The sequence below is a fragment of the Corvus moneduloides genome, chromosome 6 (genome assembly GCF_009650955.1).
Source record: "Corvus moneduloides isolate bCorMon1 chromosome 6, bCorMon1.pri, whole genome shotgun sequence".
NCBI classification, from domain to species: domain Eukaryota; kingdom Metazoa; phylum Chordata; class Aves; order Passeriformes; family Corvidae; genus Corvus; species Corvus moneduloides.
The window spans coordinates 13654893-13668622 of record NC_045481.1 but is presented as its reverse complement, the minus strand read 5'-3'; positions in this window follow the sequence as shown (position 1 = coordinate 13668622).

The window sequence follows — 13730 nt, the reverse complement described above, 5'->3', positions numbered from 1 at the left end:
TGCAATATTTATATGAGAAGAGGAATAAAAGAGAGAAGGGAACTTGCCCTGTCAAAATGTTTGCAATTTAATATCAGTGTTTGGCAATTACTAAAAAGGCACAGACACAAAAAAGTTTGCACCAGTGGAAATATGATCAATGTAGCAGTTGGTACCTGGAAATTGTTGGCTTTTGTCCACCAATCCTGTATTTGTCGAATCCTCTGTTCTTTCAGGTGACAAAGTTCACAACTTTTAACCCTGCTGCCTTCTCAGATGGAGGAGGTTATGATAGGTAAAACAAAACACATCCTCACAAGGGATTTCATTATCTACTTCCATGCAAAGTGCTCATGGATGTGCAGTGTGCCACCATTTGAGCAGCTGAACCTTACTGTACAGGAAGCTAAACATCTATAAATCATAATTTGTATCAATTTATCTCTGAAAATGTTTGACTAGGAATTTTTGCATTTAAAATGTCCGAAGGTAACTGGTGCAGCTTTCCTTATTTGTTTCAATGTTTGCCTAGTGTGAAGGTAGATAAAGATGAAACATGGGTGATGAGATAACATCATAGTAGACTTCTCATAGACGATAGAGTAGATCTGTGTTGGGCACTTCTGGTGGGTATGTCCAGCTGTCTGAGAATCACAGCCAGAATACAGCTGCTGCTCTCCAAGCAAAGTCCAGATGTGACAGAAAACTGGGGCTGATGCACCATTTTCTGTATTTGGAAAACCTGATGAAATGGCAAAAGACTGGAAATTCTGCTCTATGTTACAATGGCATCTCAGTTCCCTTTTTCACTTAAACTGCTTGAATTCAAAATATTTCGCAAGTCCTAGCTAGTGATATTCTAGTGCCCTCTGTACTATCCATGATTTACCTGCCTCTATGTGAACTCTTCATCACTGCCTAGATCTTTTATTCTTCTGCTTCCTTTACTGTATCTTCTACCAGAGTGCCATAATCACCTCTGTCCCGTTCCTCAGATGGTCTCTCCATGTTTCAATCTCACTAGTTTCATCCTTGCACATATCAACCTGTCTTAAAGATTTTGCCCTACATACATTGAAGCCGAATGACCTATGTATCAATTGCCTATTGTTCCATCTCTTCAGCTTCTGCAGTGGTCTGCTGTTGGATGATGAGCAGTGAGAAAAGAGGACCACTGCTGACAGTATTAGAAATCATTCTTCCACAGGTACCACTTTAAACCAGCAGTCAAAAACTAATGATGAAGGTAAGATGAATTCTCTGTCACATGCCTGATCCTCACGTATGAAGTGAGGCAAACTGTCCTGGCTCATGCAAGCAGCCATACAGATTTGAACAGAAAGCACAGCTGTGTGGAACCTCATTTTCCCTTAGCATCTGATATTCCAACAGCCTGATCCAGAGGTCACTGGAAACATCAGGAGTCTTTCTGTTGGTATAAATTTTTTCTGGTTTAGATGAACATGAATAAACAAAATCTAAAGGGCATTCAAAATTCTTACTTGGTAATTCTTGTTGATACAACAATCTGATTGAGTATCTGTACCTGAGTTGTAAACAAATGCAAATAATAGGTGCATATTTTTTTGAGTCAACCTCAAATGCTCCAGTTACTTACAAACTGAATCCTTATTTGCAGGACAGCACTGAATTATGTCTGTTTCAAGAATGTATTCTACAGAGTTTAGTCTCATTGCAAGCAGGTTTTTTTTTTGTTACCTAAAGCCCAGGCTGTAAAGGTTTTGAGGTCCAAACAAGAAATTGTATGATTGCATGTGTTCCCCAAAGGCAGGTGGCCAGACTAGCTCATTGCAGAGATGCTGCAAGTCTCTTTAAGAATCACTCTGCTGTATTGCAAATGACACCTTTGTAAAAGACTTATAATTTTTCCCCACATAGAACTTACATTCTGAAGAAAGCTTGTCAAAACATAATTGTAATTATGTAGCACAATATTTTGTAGATTTAAAGATGTTTTAAAACTTATTATATTTCTGAAGCTTCCAGATTGGAAACTACAGAAATGTGTAACTACATTGCTTTTGTCTTTTTAGTTCTCACGACAATTGTTTAGCCTGTTTTGTTTCACACCTGTACTAATCCTCTGATTCTCCTCATACTTCTCGATGAGCTCTCATCTTTTAGTAAAGTCTTGCAGTATAGATACAACCTTGTGAGCTCCACTAATAATGCACTGACTAAATCATCCCAGAGTTCAAAGACTGCTAGTTATATATCTTGCCTTTTCTGTATGTACACTGAAAAACAAGTGTCTTGACAATAGGAGGCAAAAATAGCTAAAAAGAAGAGAGGCATATCTCTAGTCTAAACAAAACAGTGTATTTTTAATTGAAATAACATTCAGTAGAACTGAACATCAAAACATTTAACTTTTTCAAAGTTTTCAGCATTAAAGAATTAAGATGAAACACAATTAGGAAACAGAAAACTGCAACATTGTAGAGGATGGTCACTTTTTGTATGTCATGTGGCTTTAAAAACAAGTCAGATAAATGATGATGCCATTAAAACTGAACTAATTAAAGAAAGCTTCTTTTAAGAACTCATTAACTGCAACCTCATTTGCATAATGATGCATATTAATTAAGTTTTAATGAATCTGAATTTGCACCAAGCCTATTCATGTTGGCTTTGAAACAAATTGAACAAATTAGTTAAAAGCTTTTTGGAATCTACTTTTCACACCAAACAGGATATGAATGCAATCATCTCCACAAAAAAGAAATATTTTTCTTTTAATTTAATTCAAAGGTATGCAGACCCATCTATTAATTATTTTTAAATGTAATAATTTCCACCTTTTCTTTGCAAAATCAACAGTATTACTAATTCTTGAGTGGCATGTATTATAAATGTATGTTGTAGGATAAAATCATTACAGCGAATTTATTGAAAATAAGGTGGAAACATTTGACTTCAGGGTGCATTTAGTTTACTTAATACATGGATTTCAATTTTGTTGGTAACCTTTAGGCATTTTGGCTGTCTGCAGAACAACCACTAAAACTGTATTTTTTATGTTGCTATCAATTTTTCAAGATATATGTAAAATGCTAAATTGCTCTTGTAATACCCATCTCCTAATGTAAGATTTCACAGCATCAGAAGTCTTATAAGTATTATAGGAAAAAAATTATATGCTTTTTAAAGCTGCATGTTCTTGCTTTGGTTTTGTTGGATCTTAATTTTTTTTTTTCCATACACACAGGCATACACACACAAGCAGCAGAATCCAATTTTAACAAGTTTGCTTTCAGCTCATAATAAAAACCAGAATTACAGCAGAAACACTATTGATTTCCTTATACTCCATTGTGTCTTCATCAAGAATGAAGAGATTTATGTAATTACTGCTCCATCTTTTGTTGTTAGAAAGCACTTTTTTGTAAGTCAGCAGATACAAAGGCTGGAATGCTTTTATTGTTGAGATTAAAAGATCATTTTTTTCTCTTTCTGTTAAACTGTTTTTCTGTGATAGGTTCTTCAGGGAGGCTGACAGTTAGGAAGATACCACACATTGAAACCCTACAGTTTTAACATAATTTTTCCAGCATTTCATCTTGTCACCTTCTTTTCTTATCAAAAAAAGCAACCAAAACACATTGAACACCCCCCAAACCAACTCCTCTCTTTAATTCTCTTTTGTTTCATTGTCCATGGTGGTATCCTCTGCCACTAAGCTGATACTAGTGCAGATTTCCTGCAGTAAAGTACTTTGAATCCTTTTGTATTTGTACAAATTACAAGATGTTGTATTATCGTCTCCTAATGATTTTACATTTTAGTTTTCATTCCCCTTTCATCAACCATTTATCTCTCCTGTTCATTAATAAACTTAAACTTGAAAATTTAATATCTGAGAGATTTGAGGACTGTGTTCTAGAATTGTGTTTTCAGCAGTGCAAACCTCTCCTGAGTGTCCACTCCCCTAGTGGGAACTATCTGTACTGTAAAAGGCAATGAACCCACTGCCAAGATTTTAAGGAGTTGCAATACTGGATTATGGAGGCAAAGAAATGCCTGGTTGTACTGTGGTTATTTGCCTCACAATTAATGAGGTAACTGTATGGAAAACTTTGGATTAGAAAAAAAAAAATTTAGATCACTATTGTGTGATCACTTTGATTTTCTTCATGTTTGTTATCAGAATTTCTACAATATAACCCTCAAATTTGAGAAACATATTGTCTTAAATTGTGTGTCATTGTCCAGGGTAAACGTGTCATCAAAGATAAGAGAAATATAGACTTCTCTGTGATTTTGAGGGCAATGATTATATTCTACAGTCACTTTAAAATAAGACATTTCCCCATTTTTAACATTTTTTTTTAATTCTTGTACTTTTATAGTGTACTGTAACTTGAAAACAAAATGAAGCTATTAAAAATTTTAAGTACCATCTGATTTCCAAATAGGAATAAATTTTTATGAGATCACAACCTGGAATAAAGAAAAAGAATTGCTCTAAGTTATAGAGTCATAATTCTTTTGAATTTTAGGATCCTGGATTAACCAGTGAACATTAACACCGTTATAATAACCTATAATTAAAAAAATAATAGAGGCAGTTGGGACCTTCCATTATGGTCTCTATTTAAGCGGACAGATATCATTACAGATAATAGTTTTATATTTGCCAGAAATGCAGTCACCCTAACCTATAAGCTGCTACTGTAACCCGTCATGTAACCCATTGCTTTGTATATTACACTTGAATATTCATGTTCCTGGCCTTAAAGATTTTAAGCTTCTTGGAGATATAAAGCACAATTTGCAAGGGATGTTTGCTTTGTTCAAGATTACTTTTAATCTTATTTATCTGATTGCAGGAGGCTTTTCCTTGGGGAAGTGTTTTGTGGATTTTTTTTTTTTTTAATATAAATTTTGTGTGCAGAGCTGGTTTCTTTTGGGGGAATTTTGACAGAAAGTGTCTTCCTTGGGGGAGGTCAAGAGTCATTGGTATTAAACTAGACAAGCTGGTAGTGCAGTGTTAATGGAAATGGAAAGCAGATGTTTGGTAATTAGGGGAGATGTGAATGACAAGGCTTGAGAGGTACGGTACATGCGCTGGCTGGCACAAAGCAGCTGTTGTTACCGATTTCACTGTCAGAAATGTACACAAGTCAGACCATCCCCTGTGAGTTTGCCATAGCAGTGACAATTAGAAAAAATTGTATTTGATTAAAATAAGTAATATATCATACAGAGTAATTTTCATAACATTTAGAAATGGCCTGGGTTAAAGTCCAGGGAAATGAACTTAGATGTAAGTGAAGCTCGGTGAATTGACAGTCCTTAAAAGTAGTGGAAGTCAGGATGAGTATTGACAGTTGATTCTAAAGCTCTCTAACCTGACAGAGAGAAAAGGAAATAATTTGGTCTTCTGAAGGGTGAAAAACAGAGTATTTGAAAATTGAAAATTAAGAAATAAATTCATTTTTCTAACAATTCTGTATTTAGCAGAAAATATTCTTATTTTATTTAAGTGGTGCTAATGCATTTATTTAACAGAATTTTCATTGGTTTTTTATTCATTTTCTATTAACAGAACTTTTGTCCCTCTTTTTGTTGTGAATTTTTAATAGAAATTCTATGGAACAATTTTTTAACTCTTTTTTTTTTTTTTACTATCAGAAAGCAATTAATTTGAGATGGACCAGCATAAACTGTGATAATAATATAATTATTGTGTCTGATCCTAGATAGCTCTTCCCCATTAATTTAAATGAGAATTTTACCTCCAGTTTGCATTAGTCATTCTCAAAAATTTCTGTGGTAGGTGCTGTGCAAATACGAAAAAATCATGGTCTCTCCCTATTTTTACTGGATTCAGCATGCTTATACCTGGATGGAAGGGTTGTCACATCCATCATCAAAAAAGACTAGTCTCATCTCGAATTTACTACAGTTTTCATCCTTCCACCATTTGAAGTCTGTGGTGTTGCAAGCTGCATTACAGGAATAAAAAGGTTCCAGCCTTTCAGACATTAAGCTATGCCCCATACAGTTCATCAGTGTTGACTGCATCAAATTAAAGAAAAAATCCTCCTTTTACATTAGTGTTGAGAGGGAAATTTGAATCTTCTTTCCTCTTGGCAGTGTCTTCCCCTTATGCTAAACCAAGCTATTATTTTCAAACCAAAATTCTGGTGATATTAATTTCCAGTGACCACATATGCCTATGACACTGGTTTCTAAAACAATTTGGGGAACACTGGATGTGAAAGATATAGCAATAAAATATATGTCTTTTTATTAATAAAGTCTATTTCAAGAATTCATTTGATAATTGTAGAAATATAATGGGCCAAAAATAATAGAGATGATTCCTTGATGCATTGTTTTTAACTTGGTACTTGCATAAGGGATATCTGAATTAGATCTCTTTGTATACTTGCAATTGAAGTTAATTGTGTTTAAGTATGTCTTAATTCATCTGTCCATTTGTGAATGAAACTTTCTTCCCTTCCATAGTAAAGGCTATTAAAAGCATTAGCTTTCATAAATGGGATTTAAAGATTTTAGAGCATTTTTATTTGCTTTAGAAAATAATTTCCTCTCCCTGACACATACACACATGCACTGACATGCACACATGCTTCCCATGTAGTAATGTTACCATTTTATTTAAGACATCTCCTGGGAAATAAAAACAACAAAAAATTCAATATAAATCAACAATCTCTTCTTTGGGAAAGAATAATTTGTGAAGTTTGTTATAGCATAAATTTTAAGTGACGTTAAAATACATTCCCTGAGTTGAAAATAATCACTTTTCTTTGGACATGTCAAAGAACATAATGTATTTGCAATCATAGACATTCAAATTCTGATAGAAATTGCAACCTCTACTTTTAAATTACTTAATTTCTTATTTTAGTTTTTCACCTTCTTCTGCTGTATAATTTTATATTATCACGTAGGGGAAAATTCTGCCTTTAGATGTGCCCCTGTAGCTTCCATTAACTTGAATGGTGTTCTGTCTCTCAAATCAAAGTTAAATTTTGGTTGATACTATATAACATTTTTCCTCTTATGTGTTCACCAAAATGCAGTGTTAATTTAAAAATAAAAGTGGTTTCATTACACCTGAGTGAAGTATGCATAATTTTAGGCTGGTAGGTCAAAAGAAAAGATCAAATACTTGGCAAATGGTATAGAACCTTTTTTTGTTCAGTTAATGATAATTTTGCCTGAAAAATACTTCACTCTTGGACATTATAGGACTGCCCTTAATATGGGTATGCTTTGTTAAGGCAGCTGAACAATGGAATCAGAGATTACAACTAGAAGGGATATTAGATCATCTAATCTTTAGTGTGCCCTATAATCCCTTCTTAAATATATCTACAGATGGTATTTTAACACCTCTTCTTAGTGGTGGTTTAGCTGTTGGATTGTTCTTACTGCTGACTGAGCTTATTTCCTTTTAATTTTGAGCTGTTTACTTAAAGAATTATTGGTCAATTTGAAATTAATTTTAAATAAGACTGAAATCAAAGCTAGAATATGGCAAATTGGATCTAAATCCTCCCTCCCTAGTATGAGAGCAGAAATTCTGAGATCAGATCTTCATGAAGAGTAAATTGCAGAGTAGTGGCACTGCATGTGAAGAAGCTGTTGTGTGATGACAGTACTGGAGAAACTGGTTCCATGAAAGCAGCAGAGCTGCTGATAGCTGGGTTTGCCAAGACATTACTTGGAGATGCTGTGTGAGCAGTGTCTGCTGTGGGAGAGAAGACAGGGATTAGATGAGAGTTTGGGAAGGGGGGTTCTTGATTAAGCTTGTCCTGCCTAGAGAGCTATGGATGCTGCTTACAGGCTTTACTTTAGACTGTTACTTTTAGTATGACCTGGCCTCATGGCCAGCTTGGGCTAGGAAGAAGGCAACTCAGTCCTTTAATTCCCTAGGAAATTTCTCTGTGATCAAGAATAATTAGTTTTGTGAAGAGGCACGTGACATTTTCTTTTGGCCTCAGTGGGTAATGTAGTTTTTGGTTATCTAGACCATTACAGTACTGTAAATATAGGCCATGACAAAGGAATGAAAGCTGATATTTTATCACTGCCAGTGGTAATCCTTAGTAATCTCTCAAATTAAAGAAGTGTTCAGACTGAGTAGTTAGCTAGTGTATATGACATTGCTTCTACATCTGTTTAACACAAAAACGATTGGAACTCACTCAGAAATACAGTCAACATCATTTCCAGAGGAGGGGTAAAACCAGGGAATTGAAACCTTCTGTTTTTAGATCAGTATTGCTGTTCTGTAACTAAATGTTCAGCTGGTGCAATATGAGTGTTGAAGATCACTGACTGGAGATCCATTCCTTTACTTCTTAGACTTATAAGGGCCAAGACAGACTTTGGGGTTTCCTATGAATGTAGGACACGTGGATTAGGACCTTAGTGCTGTGGTTTGGAAAGAAGCAAGTGATGAAAAGGATTCACCGTGAGGCAAAGACTCATCCATCACACATTAAATGGTCAATGAAAAATACTGAATTGAATCATGGGATGTTTTGTTTGAAGGATTTGGGTGGGAAGTGGTAAGAGGAGGGGGCTAAGTAGAGCATATGGAGTGAGATGTGCCTTGCTATTGAGAACTGGACTCTGACCCTGCTTGTAGTTGATGAGTTGGAAAAAGGCCAAAATGAATATACTGAATTTTGAAAACAATCACTCTGGTCAACTATAATAAGTGAGAGATTATTTTCACTATATTATCTGCATAGCAATGTTCTTTTTAATTGTTGCTTTGAGTTCATTCTAGCTACTTTTAAGGGTGTGTTGGTTCAGCTCGTGTTGGAACCAAGTATACGTAGATTTCTTGTGTTTTGGATTAAGGTTTTTTCTACCCAGTGGGAACCAGAAAAAAAAAATCCTAATGTATTTAAAATGTGATATGTAGAAGGGAAAACATAAAGAAATGATTCTCAGTTGGCTCCTACTGCCATATAAATATGGTATAGTTACTTGATTTCTATAAGAATTAAACTCAAATGTTTTAAAATGCATGCAAATTCTTGCAGAATATATATGAAAAAGTCACTATAACTGTAGAAGCACTTCTGCTCCCTTGATAAATGGGACTTCTAGACCACACTTTATTGAGTCTCAGATTTTTAATAATTTGAATCCTGCAAGATTTAATTCTGCATAATTCTGGCTGAAATCAGCTTTTGATTGAGTTGTAATGGCTGTGTTATTGTAAATATCTCTTCATGCTAATGTTGTGCTGGAATTCAATAATATTTAGATGAAATTTCTAGCCTCAAGCAGTGTGGAAGCTGGATTTAGAAAGCCTGAAAGTTTGTGTCAAGAAGTCATTTATTTTTGGGAACCCATAACATGCACTGTAATAAATGGTCATCCCAAGGTCCAATTTAAATATATACAGTAGAAGAGAGAACAGTTGATACCATGTATTTTTTACACCCTTGAGCTGCTGGACTGAATAGTATTGATTGAGCAGGGTTTTGTAACCTTAAATGATTTTGTACTGTAATCATCTGCAGTGAGGGTAGAGTTGGTGACACCAGATGAGCAGGAATAAATCATGCTATCAGAACAGGCAGCCCACAGCCTGCTGCGCTGTACTCTGATGTTACAGCAAAAATAACCTATCTCCCAAAAACCCTTATTCTAGATGCGGTTTTTCAGTCACATCTTTTTGCTTCTCAGGCTGGAAAATACTCCATACATGCAGGGTAAATTTTTTTAGTCCTTAGATATCTTGTATTATTATGTTTTCTTTCTGTGTAATGGTGGAAAACCTTTGCACTTGCAAGGGAGAAGTAGAAATTAGATTAAAAGAACAAGTTCAAAAATCCAACCAAAATCACTGAATATTTTAAGAAGTATTTATAACGGGGACAAGAAAGGAGTCTGAAAATTGGTTAAAAAAAAAAAAAGGAATAGAGATATAACATGGAATACCAGAAAATCAGGACATTTTACTCTATGTACACATATATTCATTCTCCCACATACCTGCTTTTGAGTTTTGTGTCCCATTATGAACTATGGGGCTCCAGTGGGGCCTGGTTCCCTGATTGATAGAAAATGGTCCCTCTTTCTGTAAACTGAGCCTTAGGAATAGAAATTTCCTACCACGGTCCTAAGTTTTGAGAACAATAAATATGATACATGCTGTGTATATATGAACACCAAGAAATCTCACCATTAGTATACATACAAAGAATGTACATACAAAGATACAGCAAAATACGCTTACCAGGTGAAATCCTGGTCAGCTGACATCAGTGAAGCTCCCACTGATTTTTCTGGAGTCAGTATCTTTTGTCCCCTATGTTCTTATTCTTAGTGTTTAAAGTATTCTGATTTAAATGGTTGAGTTTTTTTAGATTTTTACAATACAAAGTAAAGATTTCCTGACATGTTTCTGTTGAAGTTTGCAGTTCATCACTTCAATTAGGACCACATATTTTTGTCATCAATCATTTCAGGATATATATTGAATATGCCTCAGTGCATTCTTTTCTAAGTAGGATTTTTTGGTTTTAACACCTCTCAGCTCTGTTGATTAGGTCAGATTTTAGGGTCCTCAGTCAAATACAATGCATATATATTCATATATGTCATTACTTGGCTTGCTATCCATCAGAAAAGTACATAATTGCTTCAAAAAAGAAGTAATTCTTTAAACATATCCTCTAGTTCAGATACAAAACGTGATTCAGCAACAATATTCATACCATCAAACGTGGGCAAAACCTGGACATTTGTGGACATACCTACCCTGAAATCACTGCTCTGACATATCCACTCAGCTTCAAGCTGGCTGCTTTGGCTACTGCTGGCTGTATAGCTGCAGCAGTGTGCAGCTTGGCATGTTCTCTTCAAATCTGCCTTGCAGACCTCCCGGCTATTAGCAACATTGAGGCTTGGCTAGGTAAACCAGATCCATCTGAAAGACTGTCAGAAGAAGGACTGCAGTCCAGATCTGTGCTTCAAATAGCAGCTAGATTTAGTCCAGGCTTTTTTACTGGATGAGAGGCATCTTCCATGTACAGTTATTTAAAGGGCTTATAAACTTAGAAACTATCGAGTCAGTTGATGCTGTTGCCCTAACATTTGATTGATTTGATCAAAAAGCATAAGAGATGAAAGGCAAATTTATCTTCTTGTAATGGTTACAAATATCTCAGATTAAAACTGCAGTTAATATTGCAAGGCATCAAGAGATGGAGTTTGCTTCTGCTGTGTATCTCAATGGCAGAGAAGAAAATTTATGCAGTGGTCCTAGTAAGGAAAAAAAGAAATTACACTTAGAACTTCTGTAGACAATGCTAATTTAGAAAGTTTATCTTTCTTTCCCTGTTTTGCGTGGGCTCCCCTTCTCCCCTTAAAACCTGAGGTGAAATTTAATTGCCAGCTTTGGTTGGTTGCTGGGGGTTTTCTGGGCCAGCTAGTATCTAATTTCCTTCTTTTTGTCTGCAAGGAAAAGGTGAGACTCTTTACAAGATTTATCCTAGTTCTCTTATTCCCTATATCTGTTAGTCAGCCCTTGCTGATTATTTTTGCTGTATCAAGCTATAGTATATTAAAAGTGCTCTCCTCTCAAATGAAATGTCTTACAATTTAAATCTCGCTAGGAGTGTCAGCATTGCCATGGGACATCTCCATCTTCCCAAAGCAAACAAAATTGACACAGTTGATTTGGTGTATAAATGTCTGCAGCTTTATTAAATATGCATTAAAGTGCAACAGTCATAAATTACATGCACTCAGCTCACTCAGAACATAACATGTACAGCTAAATAACTTTCTCTCTACAACCTAAGCAATAAGACCAACCTTAAGACGGAGGGGATGCTGAAAGTCAGCTCCCTAAAGTGTTTGCAACTGGAGTATCATTTCATCATGTTGTTAAGCATCTCACCTCTCTTGTGTGGTGTATACATGAGTAGAGGAGGGAGGGGATGGGGAAAGTGAGATTTCTGTATTACTTTTATGTCAAATTATCCATTTCATTTGCTTATGTGCACCTTCCTTGACATGGAATAATGGGAACTTTGCTTCTTGGATATCTCTGTTTGTTTCAGAGAAAGAAAATCTTCTCAAATAAAGAAATATTTGCTGATTATAATAATACTAATTTATATCTTATATTTACATGGAAAATTTATCATATGATGCTAATATCTTTCAAAAGCTGGAATAACCCCTTTCCTTTAAAAATGCCCCATTTTCCTGTGATATAACAAAATGTCAATTGTATGTACTTCTCCACCAGAGTGTATTCTAAGAAAGAATGATTTCCCAGCATGAAACAAAAGGCACACTGTTTTAGAAAAGACAGAATGCAATTACTTGCATTCCTGAATACATGCCCATTGTACAGTGAAGTGTTATGACTTGTTGATGTCTGCATGTGCTGTAGTACTTTTCCAAATTTGATCTGAAACCTGACTTTAATGGTCTTTCTGCCTCCCAATATAATGATTTTTCAAGGAGGATGTAAATTGTACTGATAACATTAACCATTACACTTTGCAGTACCTGTGTTTTTCTGAACATCTTTCTTCTGATAACTGACCAGTGTCAGCCCAGATCACTTTCTGATAGTGCTCAATACTATATAAGCATCAGTTGGCCATGGAGTGAACTATACATTGCAGCCTTCCCACTATCTCTTAGTTCAGGTTTTAGGTAGTTGTTGTTTGTCTTTTTTGTTTTTTTGTTTGTTTGATTTTGTCTGGTTTGATTTGATTTTTCTTAAAACACTGTACTGAGCAGAAAGAAGATTTAGTTGCCTTTTTCTGCTTCTTCTGAATGAAGTCCTCTCAAATGTCCTTTTAAATGTCCTATTAAAAGTCCTCTCAAATGTCCTATTAAAAAAATATTCCTTTGCAAAAATAGCTGGAACACTTATAAGAAATTAGCTTGTATTATGAAAATCAAGATAGAAAGACACTAACTTTCTGATAATATCTGTAATTCATGTTTATTTTATTTCCCATTGATTTATTGCCATAAGTCTCTTGGCTCTTTCCCAAACATCTTCTGGCAACAGAGTCAAACAAATTAATTTTGTGCAAGAAAAGATCTACTATGGTAACTTAAAGTCTGTCTTCATCATCTGGTTAATGATCTCTTGTGTGCTGCTCTATACTTGCTTTATTTTCCCTTCCTTGATAAATACAAAAGGAGAATCTTCGGGGACATGTTATAGCTATGACCTTGCTTCTGCCTTTTGAGATCACCTTTAATCTCCCATGAGCTGTCATGTTGGAAAGGGTCCTTCCTGAAGAATTTTTATTCTTTATCCTCTGTAGATTAGTTTCTCACTTGTGTATTTCTGTTTCATAGCTAATCCTTGTTTAAAATATACAATTTCCTGATATACATTGCACAGTATAGAGTAATTTGTTTTGTGGGCCTATTACTAGCTGAATTTAGATAACTACTGTGATCTGAATTGTGAGTTGATCCTGCAGTTTTAACTATTTTTTCTCAATAGTTTATTATTGACTTCTTAACATTTAAAACTGTGAATTTTTTTCTTTCTAATTGCAAATCAAAAGAAGTGATCCCCATTTAAACATTAAGGAATAAGTTTTAGCCATCTTTCTAGTTCTTCTGACCACTTCTAAAATGAATCAAACACATTATATCAGAGCATACATTTCACATCTCATGCTGAAAATATAGATAGAGTTTATTTTAAGCTCTTGTTGGCTGTTGAATGAATAACACTACTTAAA